This window comes from Triturus cristatus, chromosome 9, assembly GCF_964204655.1.
Source record: "Triturus cristatus chromosome 9, aTriCri1.1, whole genome shotgun sequence".
In the NCBI taxonomy this organism is placed as follows: Eukaryota; Metazoa; Chordata; class Amphibia; order Caudata; family Salamandridae; genus Triturus; species Triturus cristatus.
The window spans coordinates 275005385-275027823 of NC_140592.1; positions in this window are offsets into that span (position 1 = coordinate 275005385).

Consider the following 22439-nt stretch of genomic DNA (forward strand, 5'->3'; position numbering starts at 1 on the left):
TGCGGTGGAGGTGTTGAGACCAGCTGTAGCAAGCTCTGTGGATTAGATATGGTGCCCAAGTATTTTAGGGAGTTTCTAATATGATTTTCTGCAGAATAGACAGTCTGGTTCACAATACCAAAGATACCCCATCTCGAGAGGCACCTCTGGAGCTATCCAGGTCATGGGCCACTGAAATGCGCCTTCCCATTACCCATATCAATTTAGAGAGGTATCTACTGAGGTCATGGAACACTGGCCAGTGCAATTTCAAGAGACTGTTGGTGAACAGGTACAAAAGGTGCAGCAGAGCACCGTTTTTGACAGTTGTTTACGTCCCATTGGGGAGAGTGAGAGTCTCAACCAAAAGATCGACGACGACAAGAGGGACACTACTGTTTTACCCAAGACTTCCCTTGGATATATCATCTCAATGTCTGTGGAAATGGACGCCTCTGTAGGTCAGTTGGGATTGCAAAGGAGCAGTTCTCAGTCAGAAAGGTCATGCGCAAATCTGTCAGTGAGAAGATGCAAGAGTTGGTCTTCCATGTCAGTCTAAAGGTTGAAAAGTTGGCACTCCACTTCAAAAAAAGTACTTTGAATCCCACAAATCAAAGCATCTAAAGCTGACATCAATTGTACTCAGAAAGTTTTTTTGATTATATATTTTATACGGTGAAAGCAAGAGGGTGCTTATTCTTGTTGTTATCTAACTGTAGAATTCATTAGTCAAACTGTCAAGGCCTGATGGCTGACTCGAAGATTCAGTATTCAGAAATTCTTTAATTATGTCTTTCAAAGATGAAATAGTTAAAGTGCCTAAAGGTTTTCTTTTTTGACTACTCTTAGTTTTTTTTAAACTCATGTAGAAGGCGTCATGATAGTTTTCAAGTGCATCATGTTTGCATCATGTTTGTTTGTTTGTTTTGTAGTATGACCAGTGCTTTGTCATTCTCAATTAAATGAATTTTTCTGTCATTATCCATTTGATTTAGTTTCTAAGATATGCGATTTCCACTTCTTTGGTCTCTTCGCAAACGTTTTTGGTTTTGTTTTGAGTAGGACGACTTTAGATTTTCTTGTATGTGTTTAATTTATTTATATTTGACCATTTCAACTATTGTTCTCGATCTATTTATTCTCTAGTACTTGTCATGATAGTTTCAAAAGCATCACATATTTCTTAGTTTTCTAGTACAAGCAATCCTTTGTCATTACTATACAATGAATTGTTCTGTCATTTTCCATTTGCTTCAGTTTGGAAGATAATTAATTACTTCCTACTTGCTATCCTTCCAAATATTTTTGTTTTTGTTTTGAGTAGGAACATTTCAGATTCTTTTCTATTTATATAATTTTTTTCATATTTGGCCATTTCATCTGTTGTTCTCAATGTATTTATTCCATTCCCTCTTGCAAGTACTTTTTTTAGCATATCCTGTGGTTCTTTATTTAGAGCTTCAAGTGTTTCCATTTCTTGCTTTTGGATTCTTAACATTTCTTTCATATAGCAACCTCTCATGAAGCATTTGAGACTTCCCAAAATAATATTGTGCTCATGTCCCCATTTTGTTTTCTGTGAGGGAAATCTGCAATATCTTCCATATGATTTCTTCAGATTGTTTATTTGGTAGGAGTTTTGGTTTCATTCTCCAAATGAAAAACCTCTTACGAAAAGGTAAAGCAATTGCAACAGCTGTTGGATCATGGACCCAAATTACTATACTTTTTAATTTTGCACTGGATATATTTTGTTCACTGTTTGAAAGTCCTAAGTCTCTTCTGAAACAGGATTTTTAAACACTTGAGTAGTAGGTGCAATAAATTGCAATTGGATTTATCAAATGGCATTAGTCAGCGGTGCCAAACGTTTTTTCATATGGCAGAAACGTTTCTGTGACCTTCATGGTTTTATCAGAGTGATTTGTACTCCTTTCTCAGACTGAGCCAGTCGTCAAATTAAAATCTCTCCAACTAAAAGAGGTTTTGAGTTGATTGCAGTAATGGCAGCATCACCCTCTATTCGTTTTGAAAAGAAGATGGATCAGTACATGCAAGGTATACATTAGCTATGGTTATCATTTCATCGTGCACTTTTGCTTTGAAAATAACCCGTCATCACTTTAGTCATGATTTATCACTTTAATTTTAATTGTTATGTGTAGAGAATTCTTACACCACACAGCTTACTTCTAAAATAGTTCTGATATTCATTTCTTAACCATTCTCTTTAATGCTTTAGTGGTTTTTTCTCAGTTGGATGTTTTTTGTGCAGTGGTGCAGTGCTATATTAGTATTTAAAGGTTTCAGCCAGTGCTTAATTTGTAAAAGAATAAGTGCTGTGCTCCCAGCTCTGCTCAGAAGCCCAAAGCCAGCGCTATTAAATGTCCTCACGCCCAATACCATAGCTGCAGAACCTTGAATCCACCTCATACCTTTTTATTCCACTACCAGACGCTCCCTGCCCCTTTACCTCACTCTTGCAGGTCCCTGCTTTCTCCCTTTGTGGTGGTTTTACCGTCTTGCACCTCCTCCTTCATTTCCTTTGTGTGTTTTCCCTCTCTTGCTCTTGGTAAATATCTGATATGGAAATATAAGTGCTGGTTCCCAAATATGAGGGGTGGTGGACTCCACTACCAACCACCAGCTGAAATTAAGCACTGGTGCCAGCATGTTTAAAGTTATTGTCCTTTTTACAGGGTTATCAATCGCATTGTGGTTTTAAAAAGCATTTTTTTTTAAATATATTAATAATTTAACTCCCTTATTTCCTTCCTTTCTTTTTCTGAACGATTCTAAGGCAAAAAATGTATGTTAACCAGGTTAGATGACGATTTGAAGGACTGGCATACTTTTACTCATGATCTATTAGTGCTCACAGCTTCGCTACGTTATATTCACATTGTTTTTGAGCTTCGTGTACATCAACAGCTTGCTAAAGCTTGTGTCTTCTCATGAACATAAGTTGTAGGCTAATGAAAACCTAGCTCACTTAACTGTTCTTCATGATTGGGTTTCCATGTCAAGAATGTAATCAAATGACAAAAGCTGAAATTGGTAGTGCTTCATACAACTGAAACATTAGGAGACTAATGTACTGTTCAATAAAACATGTTTAAAAAGTATGCTACTTAATAAGGGCACAACAATTAAATTTAGGAGAAACAAGACTAACCAGGTGTACAATATCTGACTGCAAAAATAGCAAATTACAAGATTCAAATAGAGTCTGATCTTTTCACATCTGTTACATCACTTGTAAGAGAACCTGAAACTAATTGTTTGAAATGCCAAAATGATTAATGCTAATTACATCAAGCCAAATATATACATATAAATTAAGGAAATGTGGTGAACCTTTCGAAAAACAACTCAACTAGTGAAACACAAATAGACATATTTGAAATATAGATATGCTTGTTAAAAGCGAGTGGAAAAAGGTAAAAATAAATAAACAAACTTTTGTGTCTTTTATTTCATGTGTTGGGAGACCTTGAATGAAAATAGTAAGTCGTATATAACATAGCTTGTCAAAAGCCGGTTTTAACAATAACATCGAAATACAGGATGAATGTTCAATGAAAATGCCAATTCCTATTTACAGATAACTGGATTTATTTGTTTTAACACTGTTAGTGGACCCACAAAACAAGGATTGAACTTGTAACATTGATTAAAAGTCTTTTTTTCCAAACCGTGTCCCCTGATTGATACTTAGGGCCTTCCTATCTGGAGTGATCAGCAAACTGTTTAAAAATTTCTTGTACCTTACTGATATTTACTTTGTTTTGCTGGGCTAAATTTGACAGTTAATAATCTTTTCAACCATCATGGGTACTGATTCTCAAGGCACAAGAGAAAGTAATGGAAACACCATGGCTAAAAATTTAAAACATAATTTGCAGAGAATGGAGAGAACTGGGTGAAAGTATGCATCACATTGTTGTACGTAAATTCTGCAAGCTGGAACATATCTAGTCAGGACCAAAGTTGTAAGGTAAAAAACAACGGAGGTATAGTTTGAACACACGCTTAACCTTCCTCTTTGTCCATCAGTTTAAGTATGGAAGCTAGTGGACAAAGATGATTTTATATAAGGGTGAAGTACCAGGCTTTCCCAAATCTAGATGTAAATCGAGCTCTATCTGAAACAACACATCCTGGCAAACTATGCAAGCCTAATACTTAACTTAAAAGTAAATGTATCAGGTTAGTAGTCAAAGGAATTATTTTGCAAGCTATAAAGTACTCCATTTGATTTACATTATCTACAGTTACTGTAATACTTTTATATTATTCTTGAGGTAGTAGATCCATGATTGAATCTACTGAACTCCTATACCAAGCCTGAGATGGAGTAACCCTTGAGGTAGAGATCAATCTGATTTGGCTCTGCCACATGTATCGCATAGCTCTGTCAAATGTTGCCCATTATTTCTTAGACTGGGACATCTTGTGTTTCAATTCTACCTGGATTTCCTGACAATGGTTTATCATGGCACCACTTGATTGCTTATTTCTTATGTTCTTTGTCGGTAAGTACAGTCCTTACTGTGAAATGTAGTCCTTCTTTAATCGGTCCTCCTAGTTCTTTAGCCACCTACCCCATAATTTCCACTAATGATCTAAACTTCATCTAAAAAGACTTTGGCCCTGTTTACAAGTTTGGTGGTCTTCCTGTAAGATCGCCACCGTGCCAGTCCGGGGAGACCACCTCGTCCATGATGAACCCGGACGCTGGATTTTGAGTTGAATCTAGGGATGGCGGTGTGTTGGTGTCACAGCAGCAGGTATGTTTGGCTCATAGGAGAGCCTAAACAGCACACCGCTACTGTGACAGTGCCTCCAGCACATCTGTGCATGGTGTGGCATGCACTATGTCGTGCATTCCACACAGTGCACACATGACCGTGCACTTTTAGAGGGCACATCATGTGCCCCCCGCATGCACCACCATGGGCAGATTTGTGCAGGGGGCCTGTTGGGGGCCCCTCTCCATTTATTTCCGCCAATCATTTCATGGTGGGTAAGACTTATCTAGAACAGGTGATGCAAGTGTTGAGTTGAAACTGAAAAAATCGAACTCTGTTCTACTTAATACGTTCATGCAATCATATGTATATTACCTATAAAATGCTCCATATGAAGAATACTCTTTGTGCTTTCTAAAGAGAACATAATCTTGTTCTTTTCCCTAATTGTGTATTCTTATTCTGACTTTCTATTTTATATTTGAATTTCTCCTTACCAAAAAGCACTTGCCACAGATATCCAATGCGATTATCGTTACTATCTTCACAGTCCTTTATCAAATTCTTACCTCTTGTTATAATGCTCAATACTACAGAATGTCTCAATTTTTCAAACACCTTTCTTCTTCTTACTGGAGGGCCAACTGGAGCCCGTCTCCTTCTCACCCCACTTAAGAAGGCTGTCGTCTCCATAATACACCCTCACCTGCTATATGGGCTGGCACTTCAGGACAACACTAATGTGGTGCCAGGTAAGATCATGACCCCCACCAATTCTCTCTGTCTCTCTAAAACCAAACCTACAAGCACTCTATACCCTTCATTAACATCCTGTAAAACAAGCCCTAAAAAGCATACATGCGTAAATGTTAATTTTACTACTCTTTCATACAGCTGATCATTTGAGTCGACTGCTTGCTTCAGCTGGGGAAGAAGTCATTACAGCTGCAGCAAGGTAGAACACAGGGCAGGTCCTGCAATGCAAATCACCTACACAGAGAGATATGTCCTTATGCTAACAAGCTCACTAACACACCGTAGATGATTATTCTCATTTATTTTTATTAAATCCTAAACATAAATATCAATATTCTGTTTTGCCTTGTATTTTAATTGTAGAAATCTAACTGTCAGGCAAACCGTTACTCTATTATGTAATACTACTTTTATTTGTACATTTAAAAGCCCTGTGTTGTTGTTCCAACCACCATCTGCCACAAGATCTATTTCTGCTCCTAGGAGTGCAACAACACCTGGACTAGCAGCACACAGCAGACGGATGGTAAGTTTAACCTCTGCGCTTTTGCCTTAGGATCTAACCTCTTTATTTATTACTGACAATGTAGCTGCATGACTTCTATCATACATCCCTGTTGGCATCGTTATCAATATGCCATCCTATTGTTTCAGATATTATTATTGTCATAATAAATGGGCCCAGAATTTGGCAACGTAAGGGTAGGTTTGCATAACATACAAGTCCTTGATTTAACTTGCAGAATAACAATCTTTTACTGCCTCTCAAAATGAGTGGTCAAACCATATACCTGGCATCTTTCTGTTTGATTTACAATAACTTACTCCCCTAAGTATACCTCTCTTCCCTGTCAGCTTTTGTAATACAACAGCGCCTGGTGTCCACTAAGACGTCGGGAGACATCCTGACAGCAGCCATCCACCCGTCATTTAAGTCTATGATCTTAACTTCTACATCTCACCATTAGTCCTTTCTCTAACTCTAGTTTTGTGTTTTTCTCTAAGTATATCAAATGTTAAACACTTTATTTCATGGTTGTGCATAATCTCATGTATGTCTCTCTAATATATTTGCATTTGAGATCATGGTGACTAATAAAAATTGACAATATCAACTCAAACTATATCCGAGCTCTATAGCTGATAGATCTGGACATACTTTGGCAACATCAACTACAAGGCCCAGGGGTCAGCAGCTTACCTCACAGAGGAATCTCCAAAACAAATCTCTGTGGATTGAGTTAGTGAGCTCACATCGTTGAGGTGTCATAATTTCATCCATTGAGCAACCCTTAATAACATATGTTGAATTAGGTTCACATTGTACTATCTTTGTTTTTTATTTTGAGGACAGTGGTTCTTAAAGTACTGTGTTGACAGTTTGACACAAAACTGGATTTGATGTACTTCATTTGTTGAAATCTTCTTCCAGGTACTGGGGACATTGAGCTGGACGAGAAAGCTGAACTGTTGTTTTTATATGCTTTATTTCGACAACTAGTGTCATAAAAGCTGTAGAAAACATTTATATAGTAAAAAAAAGAATACAGAATAAACATATGATACATTAACTTGGTAAAAATAGTATACACAGGCAATCCATAAAAGTACACTATTGCATCCTCAGTGAGGGATGAAGTTGCTGAAAGCTCCTTGTTAAAAACTATTATACAGTTCATCAATAAAAACATGGATAGGATGCAATGAAAGTAATGAGAAAATAGCAGCATGACGATCCTTCAAGGTGTGGGCCTTTTTATGGGCCCAGTGTAGAACCCCCAATGCACACCTAGTTAGATTAGAAAGAGCCCTCGTTAGGATGACAACAGGAAGAATCAAATATAAAGTGCATGTGCATAAAATATGATCTCAGTGCATAGCTAAGCGGGCTTCAGACACTGCAACAATTTCATCTCAGCTTCAAACAGTACGGTGTTAGGCCACTCTTGACAAGGCTTTTCGTCTAATTTGACATGCATGACTGAGAAACTTGGCCACTCCACACACAAAAACGGTCTGGAGTCAGACCTGAGAATGCGCAGGGCAGCCCGATGGTCCTATGTGCCCAGTTGTCGGCAAATTGGTTTTAGCTACTTAGACCTCGGGCGTTATATGCCGAACAAACAAACATAACATGTGCAATACTTTTCATCGGGGCCCTGCAGCATGGGCAATCCTTTGGTGTCTGTTTGGGTGGGTGCCATTTTGCAGTTGTCCCACAGACAGGAAGTGTGCTGAACCTAAAGTGGATGTACAGCATTCTGTCCCTCGGGACCTGAATTATGTTTAGATAGAGCTCTAGGCATCTAGTCTGCTTATGTAAATAAAATTCTACCGTCAATCTGCCCACATTGGGTTTGCAGATTTCCTGGCAGTCCACCCAATCTCGATACAACCGGTTAAGCTTCTCTTTGCTTGGTAGTTCCTGCCTATCTCAATGTGCTTGGAGCCCCAGGGCTGACATAGTTTACCTGACGTTTGAGATCCATCCTATTTTGCGGCCAGCGTCTATTCGTGTGACCTCATTAAGGGCTTCAGCATACTTAGAAAGCTCAAGGGTCCGCCTGATGTGAGCCCAAAAGAGCAGTGGGCGCAGCCTTGCTGTGTCGCCGGTCGACCGTCTGCCCATATCGAGCATTAGAGGTGAGAGTGGAATGTTGTGGGGCAGCATCACCAGGTCCCTAAGGAACTTATGTTCGGATCTGTGGAGGTCATCAACATTATCAAATCTCCATAGCTCGGCTCCGTAAAGAGCTGTGCTAACTGCTTTGGCATCATAAACCACGAGGGCCGGGGCGACTGGCCTAATATGTGAGGAGCGATGTTCTTGCCCAAGTGCTCCCGCCACTCGTTTATGCCCCATGACCATCTTTGCTAGGTGGGGCCTCCATGACATTTTGCCAGAGAGTCAGAAACCAAGATAGTCAAAGGTGCCGATTCTTTCCAGGAATGTTCCACCCGGCAAAGGTTTGCTTCTAAATGATTTGTGGGGGTTAAATGCCAGGAACTTAGTTTTTAAGGTATTGATGACCAGCCCCCAGGAATCACAGAAGAGTTGGAATCTACTCAGTAATCTTTGCAACCCTGCTGGGGTCTTAGAAACCAGCAGGGAGTCGTCAGCAAACAAGAGGGCCGGTACCTTGTCACCCGCCAGGGTTAGTGCATCTGCTGGGTCTTCCTGCAAACACCTAACCACCCTGTTCATATATAAGGAGAACAGGGTGGGAGCCATGACACAACTCTGTCGGACTCCCTGTTAACAGGGATCCACTCTGTCAGCTAGCCTTGTGCTCCCCATCTAACCTGAGCGTAATTACCCTTGTGGAGCTGGATCAGCAGGTTGAGGATTAAGGGGGGGGTGCCTATATCTCTAAGTGTCTGCCACAACTTGCTCCTGGTAACCAGGTAAAAGGCAGTCTTTAATCCAATAAATGCGAGACAAAGACTGCCCTTACCGATTACCACTATTTTCCAGTAAATAAGAAGCGGCCTGAACACCTGGTCGATCCGAAAACCGGCCTGGTACTCAGAAAGGATGGCTTCATCTTCTTCCCATAGTTGTATCCTCTGCGACAGGACTCTACCGAAGACCTTCTGCAGTGCATCTATCAAATTAATTGGTCTATAGTTTGAGAGGTCTTCTCTGGCACCCTTTTTGTAAATCGGAACCACATCAGCGCCCTTCCAAGACCCCGGTACTGGGGCACCGCTGGATATGGCATTGGCCAGAAGGAGAATGTAGCGGGCCCAGTTTGAAATGTCTGCAAGAATAAGTCGCCAGGCAGACCATCTGCTCCAGCTGCTTTGGCGGACACTATTTTCCTTATCACATCCTCAATCTCGGCCAGGTCAAAAAGCTCGCTGTCAGCCTTGGGGAGGCCATATGAATCATATGGACCCATAAGTGGCTTATCCTCAGATTCAGAGTAAAGCTTCCGGAAGTGGTCATGCCATTCCTGGCCTGTGATGTGATTTGGAGGTGAGCGTGCCCCTGTTTTGTTACCCCAGGTGACCAGGGTCCAAAATAAGTTGCTGTCCTTGGCTGAGCTTGCTTCCTTCAGTTGTTGCCAGCGGGATTCGTCCCATGTTGTCTTTGCCTAATGCAAAGCAGCTCAATAGCTCTTCCTAGCAACTTTAATCAAGGGGCAGTTCTTATCTTTGATTCCTGCGGCTAGGAGCAATCGTTTGCGCCTGCAGTCTTTCGTATACCACGAGTGGGGCCCTTTCGATGGCAAGCTGGGCTTGTTACCCAGATTGGGGACTAGAAGTATGCGCTGAGTCGTTCCACTGTGCGCGAATGGACCGTGGGCACATCCGCCAGTCCCCATGAGTCAGAGGCTGCAGCCTGGAGCTCTGATGTGCTTACAGTCAGGACTTGTCGTATGCCAGCGATCTTAGATTCTTGCAGGGCTACCTTGTGTCATTTTAAAAATCTATTGCAATTAGAGGGAACGATCTCTCTGGTGGTGATTAAGGGTAAGGTGTTCTCAAGATGGTAAGAAGCTTCACATAGAGGTTTCAAGATTGCGCAAAGGGGATTGTGGTCGCTGTGTGTGGTGGTATCCACGCTCATCTCTATCAAATCTATCCAGAGCCTTGCATCTAATAAAATATAGTCAATAGGTGACGGGCAGCTAACTCTGTTGTAAGTGTTTGCGCCCTGTCTGCCCAAAGGTGTTCTTCCGTTAACTGCCCTCAGGCCAAACTCTATGGTAAGGGCATTAAGTTGGAGCGCCAACTGCATCCATCTGTTGACTGGAGGTAAGTTTAGTAGGGGGACAACCCATTTGTTGTCATCATCCTCAACTCCCAACAGGTCCTCTTTATCCAAAGGCTCAAAGGTGCAGTTAAAATCTCCTGCCACCACAACTCTAGAGTGAGGCGAACAGCTGACTAAGCTTTCTTCCAATGCTGAAATGGTAGGTGAAGGTCTGCCCCCTTTGGTCCCCCTCACATAGACATTAAACAGATTAATTATACCCCCCTGGCCCGCTAATGCCGAGTCTCAAATTGTCTGAACTGGCACTTGATTGGCAAGTAATTTGACAGCCCAGGGCGATGTTCACCCAAATGATCAGTCTCCCTGACAGGCGCCCTCTCCCTACAGTTGTTGCTGGAGTGTTGAAGCAAGCATGACCTGATATATATAGGTGGACCAGGCTCCAGGTCTCTTGGAAAATACATATGTCAAAACCCGCTAGAGTTTGTTCCAATGGGGGATTGACAATTTCCTTCTTACCCTCGCCATATTCCCCGATATTATCTTCAGCTGATGGTGGGATGCGGAGCCAGATGCTATGTTTCTAGTTGGAATGCGTTGGCTAGGTAAGGCTTTAGGTGGTGCCTGAGGATTTGGGGGTGTAAAAAAGCCTGCACCCACCAACTCCCAATTGTAAATAGAAAAGCTACTTGTACCCATGTACCCCCCGGGTCTATCTTCCTTTGGATCAGGTACGATACATGGGGCCGGATACTGGGAAGATTAACCATGCAATTTGAAGGGGTGGTGTGTGATCCGGGGTACAATAGGGGCTCGCTCTGTAGTCAGTCATTAGCCTCCAGTGAAGTACATCCAACTGAAGGAATAGATGGTTGCGGGACAGGTTACCTGCTCTGGCAGACAGATAAAAATCTCCTAAGCTCTATGGAGGAAGTTTCAGGAGGGCAGGTACGAAATTGCAGGGCGAGGAGGTTTTCTGCCAGATCAACCCCATTGAAAGTAAGCTCAATACAGTCTAGTGGTTGGGCTGGAGAAGTGCACCGCCAAGCACTGATAATATCATCTCGTATTACTGAGCGGCAGCCCCAGACATAGTGAATCCAATGGATAGCTTTGTTGGTCGGGGAGTCTTCACTCTCAAAGCCATTCTTTGTTCCAAGCTTAGGAACATTAACAATGTATTTTCAGGGCATGGGGCAAATAGGGGGTGTCCTGGTGGTTCAGCTGGCGTTGGACACTGCATGAGGGATGCTGTGCCTGGGATAAAGAGGTAGGTCTGGTGCAGTTTACAAGGTCCTGCGTGGCTGCTATATTATGGCGGCCGTTATGAGGATTAATGTTAGGGATATTTGGACGCTCAGTCATAGGGAAAAATGTGGCTTGCTTATAAGTCGAAACAGCAGGGGGGAGCATGGTAGGACCGTGGGCAATGGTACCCCTACCATAAGTGGCTGCCTCGTGTGCCATATGATGATCATGACGAGGTTGCGGGTAGTGTCCTGTCATATGGTTGACATACTGTGGGTGAGGTGGATCATTTTGCAATAGTAGATTAACCAGAGTGGTAAGGCCTTCGATCATGGATCTCATGGTCCCTATTTCAGATCTAAGCGTGTTAATAAGTTGGTGCGTATCCTGGGGGTCTAAATTGGGCCTTGGTCCGATCACTGCGCTAGGTGCAGGAAGTGGCTGAGGCGTATCTTCCCTGTAGTCATCTGGCAGGTCCAGCAAGGGTAAAAACCTGTTTACACAGGGGATAGCAGGTCCGGGCTGTTGGATGTTAATACCAGGAGGGTTGGTGAGCGATTGACAAGCCCTCACTGTGTGTAATGGTGCCTCCGTGTTGGATATGGGAGCCTCCTTTCATGAAGGTTTTTGAAACATTGCTGGAATGGTGGGTGAGCGGCTTGGTCTGGTGGATCTGGTGGATCGGGAAGGGGCTTGGCCAGGGATGGAGTACGTAGTTGGTTCGACCACTAGAATACCTTCGCACTCACTAATAAGGGTGTCTATTCGGTCGAAGACACAGTTGCTGCCTACGTGCTTCAGTGACTTCCTGGCCTTTTTCCCTTTGTCAACCTGGCCATTAGCACCACCACCACCTCCATTCCCCTCCATGGTTTTCCTCTTCCCCATCCTTCTGGGCCGCACACAAAAATAGCTATTGGCAAGAAGGGACAAATAAAACCAAGTAACTTGTGCTCAAATCATTAACAAGGATCAAAACAATGTCCAGGCAGCATTCAGGCAGCGTTGGCGTGTGATCCCAAAATGATTACAGTCAATAGGGTTTCAGCTAGTCTCTACACAGAACCTGTGCTTGTGAGAACAAGGAAATAAGCACAGTACCTCAAGGAACAGGTGTCAGTCCGCAGCGCAGTTCAAAGGCCAGGTGGAAGGGGGGTGGCCCTGCCTTGCCTCTTCCTGGCAATGAAGGGCAAGGACGGGCCCGCCCTTGGCCCGGACTTCACCGGGCGTGTCCCACGCAGCAGGAGCACGCAACGATTTTTAAAGCGCCTCCTGGCGCTGCTGGTGATGTGGGTGGCACACAGCTGCGATGTTGCCTAGGGCTTGGAGTCCTGACCCCATCCTGGTCGTGGTAGAAGGAGCAAGGTGGTGGCAGTAAGACGGGCGTCCCGTGCAGCGGGAGCCCATGACAATTTTTAAAGCACCTCCTGGCGCTGCTGATGATGTGGGCAGCAAACAGCCACAATGTTGCCTGGGGCTTGGAGTCCTGACCCCGTCCTGGTCGCGGTAGAAGGAGCAAGGTGGTGGCAGTAAGACGATGGCAGGCAATCCGAGGAGAGAATGTGATCCTCCTCTAAGCTATAATATCTGTGGCCATTACTGCTCACCAAGAAGAGGAGGAAAAGAGGAGCAGGAGCTGGTCGATGAGGAGGTGGACCCGGACAGAGAAGAGTGCATTGTTTTCCAGACATAGAACATCTTCACAGCCAAGCAGCAATGTTCCTACTAATTCCTTTCTTAGGGCTGGCAGTCCCCAGCGATTAGTTAAGCAGCCACGAGTGGTACATCATCCAACACAACAGTCGCCTCCACATAGCAGTATCTGTGCAAACTATCACATACTCATCCAATGAAGGTGCATTCTGAGCTTCTTTCAATTTTATGGCAGGGCACGGAGGCCAATATTATGCATGTTTCTTCACAACAGCAACTACAAAACAATGAAAAGATTAGAATCAGAATCCATTAACACTCTAATTTCTATATATTTCCCTGCCTAGCAGCCATCTTCCTTCTTTGTTGCTGCTCACAGCTAAGATAAGTACATCAATTCAGATTTCTTCATTTAGAGACCGTTTGGGGGCAGTTTGGTGTGAGCTGTTGGTATGGGTTTGATACAAATATTGAGTGCCAGTGTTTAATATTACAGTAGACAATGTGAGAATGTTTTAGACTTGCCGAACGTATTTCAGTTGATGTTCCCAGTCAAATTTAATTTTTGCTTGTAATTTGGAGGTGTGAGATTGTGAGGACCTTAGAGTGGGTGCCGCTTCTGTGTTAGAGACCATCGAGGAGAAGGCAATTATTGTCTCGAAATTAACTCAAAGCCAGCGTGGAGCTTGAGTTGTTTGACCTCGGGCTGTTTGCATAATGCGGGCGCGTCAGCCAGCTTAGATGATTGCCCACCCTCGAACTAGTGCAGCTTACACGGCAGGTGTCCAACAAACTTCTGGTCCTGGTCACGAGCGAGTGCATGGAGCGAGAAGCGTCGTGCGGCTATTATGTTTTAGGGAGTTTGTTTAGTTTGAGGTATTGCTCTTGCGCTCAAGTCGGCAGGGTCGGTCATAGGGTATTCCAGAATTAAGCTTCTGAGCTACCGTAGAAGCCTCGGGCGATGTGGTGGCCATTTTGGTTTGGTTTAGCTGTAGGAAACTAAATCAATTTTTGACCGACCATCTTTTGAGAAAGAATAGAGGCGGTGTGATAGTTTTTTCTGTCAGTTTGACGAAGGGGAGAGAAGAATACTGGTATTTGTGGTTCAGTACAGTTTGGATTGGGATAATTGTTTGTGGAAAACCGTGATTTTTTAGTGATAATAGGAGATTAAGGGGTCTATTAGGATGGCGGTAGGATGGCCGCTGCAGGGCCGGCGGTGTCAACCTGCCGGGCCCACGGCGGTCATCCGCACGCGATCGCAACCCAGAAAACCGCTTGTCCCATTAGCATGGCGGTGACGACCGTGGCGGTGAGATTTTCCGCCTGCCACTTTTCTGCTGGTAGAAGTCCGCACGCTTGCCTGGCTGGCGGAGCTGGACCGCTAAAATGGGGCCGGTTCAGGGCCAGGCTTCGCCGGCATGATTATGATGCCAGAGGTAGCCAGCATTTCCACGGCAGTGGAACCGCCATGGAAAGGCATGCGGAGAATGTCTCCGGGGGCCATTGCGGGCCCCCAATGTTTTTGGGGGGTGTGGGTGCACTGGGCAATGTCCCTGTACCAGGTGGCAGGCACTGTGCAGTGCCTGCCACGCAGTGCAGGGATATGCTGAACATGCATTTTTGGACATCGCGGCGGTACTGCTGGCAGCAGCAACCACTGCAATGTTAAATGCCGCAATCGTACCGCCGCGGTTCGATTTCAACTGCAGAGCATACTAATTAGACCGGTGGTTATGCCGCGGTCCTAGCGGGCGGTGTTTTCCAGCTACCATGGCGGTCAGAGTGATTTTCCGACCGCCATCCTAATAAACCCCTTAGTTTGGACCTTTTTTGCAGTTTTATTTGACAATATGGAGGAAAATAGAACAGAATGTGTTTGAAAAAGTTCAGGATTGTGTAAATAAGGCGGTTTCTGTTTTGGCTACACAGCTGGGAAAAAAGATTGATGATTGTATGGCTAAATTGGGTAGGGAAATTTGGCAAAAGATTGGAGGATGAGCAATTTTAGTCAATAGAGGAGGTCATAGGTGAAAGTGCAGCTGGTACAAGTGGTCGGAAGGCTAATCAAAAAAGAAAACATGTTTGTGGTGAGAAGGTCATTAAAGCAAAAGAGGCCTTTAATCAGAAAGGCGGAAATAAGAAAACTCTGGGAGAGTTGAGTGGTAAGGCTATAAAGGCCGCTAAAGGTGATCACAGAGCTATTGTCTGTGACGAGTCCTCAAACAGTGGGGATATTGTGATTTCATGCTCATCCGATTTTGATGCCTCTGATGAGGAAGAGATGGAAAAGAAACAAGTTTAAAAGTAGAAAAATGGCAAAGGCGATTTAGACCAAGTTAAAGACCCCTTAGGGAATTTTATGTTTGGCCCACATACATCCAACACCCTCTCTCTCCTCAATGGGTCCCATCTAAACATGTAGATACATTTGTGGATTTTTGGATTAGGTGAGAGATGCCTAAAGAGGTTAGAACAAGACGCTGTCCGTAGTGCCCTAGACCTCTGGCCAACAAAGTGGCGTACATGCCTGAATTAGATGCAAAAATGCTTACTTTTCTAGACAAGTTTGGTAGGGATCCAAGACGTAATCTTGACAAAGGGCTGAAGGGGTGACAGCACCTCCTTCTAGATGTATTTGGACCCTTCACAAAAAATGTTAATTATGTAAGGAAGCTTATCTGCAAGAGTCGGCAGTAAATATGTTGGAACTGCGACAATGGGTTCAGCAGGCTGTTTGCCTGTTAGGTAAGACTAGCGCAGCACTGTGTTCAGAGCGCAGGAAGAGTCTTTTAATGAAAATAGACCCAATATTAGCAGAGCTGGCTGGGAAAGAATCTGATCAGTATGCTAATGATCTCCTTTTTGAGGAGGATTTTGTTAGATAAATGGCTCACTATGCTGGAGCATTTAATTCCTTTCAGAAAGTCCAAAACGACATTAGGAGAATGTGGGGTCGATTCCCCAGTAGGGATTTGGGCTCACACGAAGTTCTTTTTCGCGTAGAAATAGACCCAGTGGATTTCAATCATCTGGATCATATACATCCAGTTTCTATCCCTAAAGGCAAAGGGGAAGAGGAAGTTTTAGAGGAGAAATAGGGACAAGACAACAAGGCAACCTTTTTCTTTGTCGAGAGGGACAAGGGCATGAGGACGGTGATAAATTTGAAAGAGTTAAACGACTGGGTGGAATACAATCACTTCAAAATGAAAAGGGTTCATATGTTAAGGGATCTCTTGAGGAAATGAGATTGGTTGACCCGATTGGATCTTAAAGGATGCGTATCTGACAGTGCCAGTATGTCAGGATCAAAAGAATTGTTTGAAGTATCAATGGCAGGGAACTATATGGAGATTCAAAAGCTTACCTTTCAGTTTCACATCGTCCACTTGGTGTTTACAAAGGTGATGCGATCGATAGTAGCATGGTTGCGCACAAGAGGGGTGTGATTAATTATATATCGAGGCTATATCCTGATTATGTCACAGAGCAGGGAGTTGGCTCAGGAACATATGATGCTTGGGGTTTGAGTAATAGAGATTCTAGTTTTTGTAATTCACCTGGAAAAACTCTTGTTTGCAACTGACACAGGAAACTGTGTTTTGGGGTTTTCAGATCTCTACGTTAGAGTGTTTATTGAGGTTGCCGATAGAGAAGGTAAAGAAGATTTGCAAGGAGGTTCGGCGAATGTTAGTGGGTGAATGGATAACCTGGAGGCAAATAGCGAGTATTTTAGGTCTTCTTTTGGCCTCCATCCAGGCAGTCTTCACAGCAACTTTGAATTCTGATCTCTTCAGAGGTTGAAGCAAGGTTTTTACGCAGAGGAATAAAATATTCTCAGAGAGTGCAAATAGATGTAGAGATGAGGGATGAGCTACTGTTGGGACTGGAACATTTGGAGGCATGGAATGGAAGGGCCATTTCAAACCCACCCCAGATACAGTAATAGAATCGGATGCCAGTCTTCAGGGTTGGGGAGCATGGTGTGGAAATTTGACGACAGGGGGGAAATGGACTGGTCAGGAAAAGGAGATGTACTTCAACTATCTGGAATTGTTGGCAGGTTCTTTTGGAGTAAAAGGTTTTATCAGGGATTGTTTGAGGTGTTGTGGACTTTTGAAGATGGACAACATCGCTGCAGAGCAATATGTAAACAAATTGGGGGTACCTCGGTCAAAAGCATTTGTGGAATTGGCGAGAGAGTTTTAGGTAACATGGGGATCGCCTTGAAATATTTTTTAGGTGTCATTTCCTTTTGGGAGAAGATAGAGATTTGGAGTTTGGGGTCTCTGAACTCACATTTAAATACACATCTTTTGGTGAAGTTGTTGGTGAAAGTGGGATTTTTCTTGCTTGCCCATTCTGTGACTCTGCCTGTCTGTAGAATACACATCTGAATTGGGTGACAGTTGGGCTATTGTGCATTCACTCTACAGTTGCACAAAGGAAGCTGATGTGTGCCTTGCATATTCTGATGGGCCATCAGCAGGCTGATGGGCCTTTCTGAGCTAGAGTGGTGGGAGGAGTTGTCACTAACACCTGAATAGGGCTGTGCCTGTCCTCACACAAAGCTGTCTCTACCCCCCTGTAATGTGTCTGGAGCCGGGTCTGGGAAAGGCAGGGTCTTGTGCACTACAAAGACTTTCCTTTGAAGTTTGCCTACTTCAAAGGCAGAAAGAAGTATAGATATTGGACCTCTGACACCCCAAACTCAGGAACACTTCTGGACCAAAAACATTCTGCCAGGAAGAAGAGCTGGATGCTATGGGAGGGACCGCCACGCTCCGTGTTGCTTTGTTGTGCTGGCCTGCTGCTTGCTGCTTCTGACCTGGGAGTGATACGACTAGACTTTGCTTTCTACATCCTGCTTCCAAGGTTCTCAAAGGGTTTGTGTGTGCTTGCCTGCTATTAAAAATTACCAGGGCCATCAAAGACTTCACTACCAGTGCATGGGCTCTTCCGCTGAGAGCCCTGACTTGCCAAGTGGTGTCAAATCCAGTTCCTGTGCCCTTGGAAGTGTAACCTGGTGAGAAAATCCATGCATCGACTCTCAGCACCTGTTTTCTCAACACAGCACCTGCTTTGCAGCTGAAAAATCGCCACAGGGTAAGTCCTGAGCACTGTGTCACTGACGTCCGTGGCACCCCTTCCGACTTCAATACAGCCCCTGCTTCACTGCCAAAGTATCAAAGCAGCGCCTGCTTCATGGCTGTAAATTGATGCATGCAGCACCTGCATCGCTGCATCAACGCAGCCCATCTGGATTCTTTCATTGACATGGCACCACAGTTAGGGACTCAGGCTGCATGTCTGGAGATCAACACATCACCTACCCTTCCAGTAAGGAAATGACGCATCACCTCCCCTGACAGTAAGGAACCGATGCATTAACTGCCCTGCCTAGCAGTTAGAAACCGATGCATCACCTCCCCTGGAAGTAAGGAATGGATGCATCACCTCCCCTGTGGAGTAAGGAAACAACACATCACTTTGCTAATCCAGTGCCTCACCTCCCCTGCGTCTGCTTCATCTTTAATTTTTGACGCATCCAAGTTACTTTGTGCTAAAAGAAATGCATCCATTGTTTTCTATCAACTAAACTTGCATTATCGGTTAAAAGTGATATTTTGACTTGTGTATGTTGGATTTTTGTTGTTTTGGTCTTGTTTTTTTCCACCTAAATATTGGCTATTTTTCTAAACTGGTGAGGACTCCTGTCAAGCTACCAAATGGGTGAGCAGGTGTTATCTTAGAGGTGACTCCCCTACCCTGACTAGAGTGAGGATCTCTACTTGGACAGGGTGCAAACCACTGACAGCTAGAGGCCCCATTCCTAACTGTAGGAATCACCGCTCTTCTCCTGAAGAGACTACAGACAATAGAAAACTCAGCCGCAATACTTACCCTTGAGCTCCCCAGACAGACCCGCACCTCAAGGCACTACACTTGCTCCCAATCTAGAAGAGATGCCAGTTTAAAATGTTGACCCACGCATATAAAGACTTCCACAATAAAGTAACAGCATACATCAACAAACGAATGACCTTCCACCAACCAACCAGACACCTATGAACTGCTGAGGCAACAGCAGAGGACACTCCTTCTCACACCTGGCCGCCAAAGCATAGAACGACCTTGCCCTACACCTCAGGACCGCCTCATCGCTCTAGGAATTCCGGAAAGGACTCAAGACCTGGCTGTTCAAATGAATAGATCCCCATGAAGCAGTTAGTAACTCCAGCACCTTGAGACCCTCACTGGTGATTTGCCGCACAATATAAATACTTGATTGATTGATTGGACAGGAAGTGCAGTTGGAGGCCTGATGGAATGGGGACCTCAGAAGTTACCAATGAGCTAGGTGCAGGTCCAGATAGTGTGTGGAGCTTCCCTTCGAACACCACAGGTTAGCCTTATTCAGGGCAAGGAGAAGACCAAAAACATCCTCCTCCTGACTAGTGGTGTCCACATCCCCGCAACGCCCCTAGTTGGCTCTTCAGCCTCCATCTGGAGTCTTTTGGTGACAGATCTAGCTAGTTACTCTTTGAGCAGGCACACTACCCCTGGTAGTTGTTGGTTACTCTTCCTCATTGGAGGTAGAAGGTCTTTGTGCCCGCCTCCCAGTCGAGGCACTTGTTTCCTGTCCAGTTCCTGCTGAGATGTTTTTTTGGCCAGCCTGGTAATGTGAAAAAGGAAAGCCAGTTTGAATTTATAGGGTCAATAATATATATCTACAAAACTTTTGATAAAAGGGATTTATTTTACCATAATACAAGTGCTGACATAGTGGAGTCTTTAACAAACGACTCACTATTCTCTGCTTTCATAAGTTAAATAAGAATAATGCATAATATCTGTGGAATCAGCCATCTAAAGGAGAAGAAATGGTTGTATTAAGAGCTGATTTCTGTGAATAATCAACTTTATAATGTTGCCAATGTTGCTTTACAATATTGTTCCACCCATTGCTTACCAGAAAGGAGAGAGTTTTAAAACATACCAACAAAACACTGAAAAGGAAGTTGAACAGGTCCATATATATTTTTTTTTAAATCAAATAATAATTGTGTGAATTCAGAAGGGTAAAAGTAAAAGGAATGTGCTGATTAGGAAGTAAAGTAAATGTGCACAATGTCGACTTCACATAAATAAAGTTTAGAAAAATGGAAATGGAATTGAACTGAAAAATCAGAGTATTTAAAATGTATTTCCATTATGCCAAGATCAGTTAATTAGTCAAGCCAAATTTAGCCAAAACAATGCATGTTAGCAAAGGTTAACTTTCATATCACTATAAGATCTCATTAAATATAACATGGAGGGTTATGCCAAAGCTGGCAGTGTCCTTCCAGATTTGGGCCCACACTGCATTACTCAGCTTTGTCTCATGACTTCCGTAAGGCTGAGGGTACTTGTCAACCACTCACTGGCTGATGATCTCTAATTAAGACTCAGAGAAGAGGGTGGGGGGCTTTTAATCAAGTCCCTCAGCCATGGTCGAGGCAAGCATAATGCGGGGAGCAGCAGGCTGGACTATTGTGCTGTCGAGGCAAAGAAAGGATGTCTCCGGATGATTTCAAAAAAGCAGAATTCCTCTTACTGCGTGTAATTTCTTGCCTGCTGTGGTAGGCAGTGGTAACCGCCCGGAGTGCAGAGTCTCTTTCCCACCTACAGGGCAGAGAAGAGCCATGCATGCAGTAGGGGACCCTCTGCACTCGAAACGGAGACTCCGAATGGTGAGAAGGAACACACTGTATTGAGAAGAAATACTGCCACATGCAGGAGGGAGAGCCCTGCATAGAGCAAAGTAGTTAATAAAAAGAAATGTGGGTATCTATTGTCTGTATGACACATCAAGTGAGATCCGATATTTGGTAATGACAGCTTCCTTGGTCATGCCAAAAGATGTTGATCCTGTCTCTCCTCCTCCTTTTCCACATCCACCAGGATGAAGATCTCCATATGGTGAAGTATGAAAAATATATTTCCCTATACTTTGCCAAAGGTAGATTTTCAGCCCGACTGTGGATTCTCCCTATGATAAAGTATAGCGGAAAGTAAAAACTTTTGTTAAATATTAATTTATATTAATTGCATATATTTATTTTAACTCTAGAACAAAATAATTGTTACAACATTATTAACTTTAAAAAAATAAAGAAACAGAAGTTTAAGTTAAAAAGAGATTCCCACCTAAAGTACCAAAAAATGAACTATGCAATAATAATGGTTCAAAAGGATGTAATGAAATAGTTAAAAGTGATTTAATTATATTTCAATAAAAGTTAATGTTACAGCTGTTTATAAATTCAAAAAAGGTTGCTAAAATATTTTATCATTTAAATGATAAATGTTTTCTTTTTAGATTTTTTGAACATTACATTATATTTATTTTATAGTTTTGAACTATTTTAATTTAATTTAACATTATTTCTTGTGAGGGTTTAAGTCCATATCGTGATTATTTTCCTTGGTATGGTGTTGCAGTACTAGTGGTTGGTTATATGCTGTACTTGACTTACTCCAGCTCTGAGGTGGTGTAATTTACTATTATTTTGGGTCCCTCACTAAACGCCTCTCTAGTCCATCCTTACTCCTACCCGAACCCCTCCCATTTAATAGTAAATATGCCCCTTATTTATTTCCCGATTTCCTTCCACATTTACTAAAATGTAGTAAACTGACATGTGTGAGGATCTCCCATTAGAAAAGATAGGAGAGGTGGAGATTAACATTTGTAGGTTTGTGAATTGGATTTTGTAGTACTTTAGTAGTACTGCTTTAGCACTACTAAAGTACTTTAAAATGTTAGTAGGCCCCATTTCGTTTTTGATCATTCAGATCTGGATTACATTTTTTGAGGAGTGAGACTGTCACTCTTTTACAGATCAAAGGTAAAATGGCATGCACATTATCCAAACCTGGATGCCCAGTACCTACCTGAAGCTCAACTCAACCAAGACAGTATTTCTATTATTTGCTAGCAACAACAAACAAGAAACTATTCAAATCTGGTTCAATGACGTGAACCTTGACAGCTTTGAACACCAACTTTCACTGAATGTCAGGTCACTTGGATTCACCCTGGACAACAACCTTTAAGGACATTTTGCCAAAAACAAAATGACCAGGCACCAGCTCTCTCTTTTAAAGAACATGAAACCATTTCTTCTAGAGAGTGACTTCAGAATTGATTTTCTAGCCATCGTACTCATGTGTCTGAATGCTGGTAACACCCTACTCCATGGTGCCCCAGACTCTACATTGACACCCCTTAAAGCTATCCTACATGCTGCAGCATGTGTCATTCAGGGCCTTAAGAAATTTGA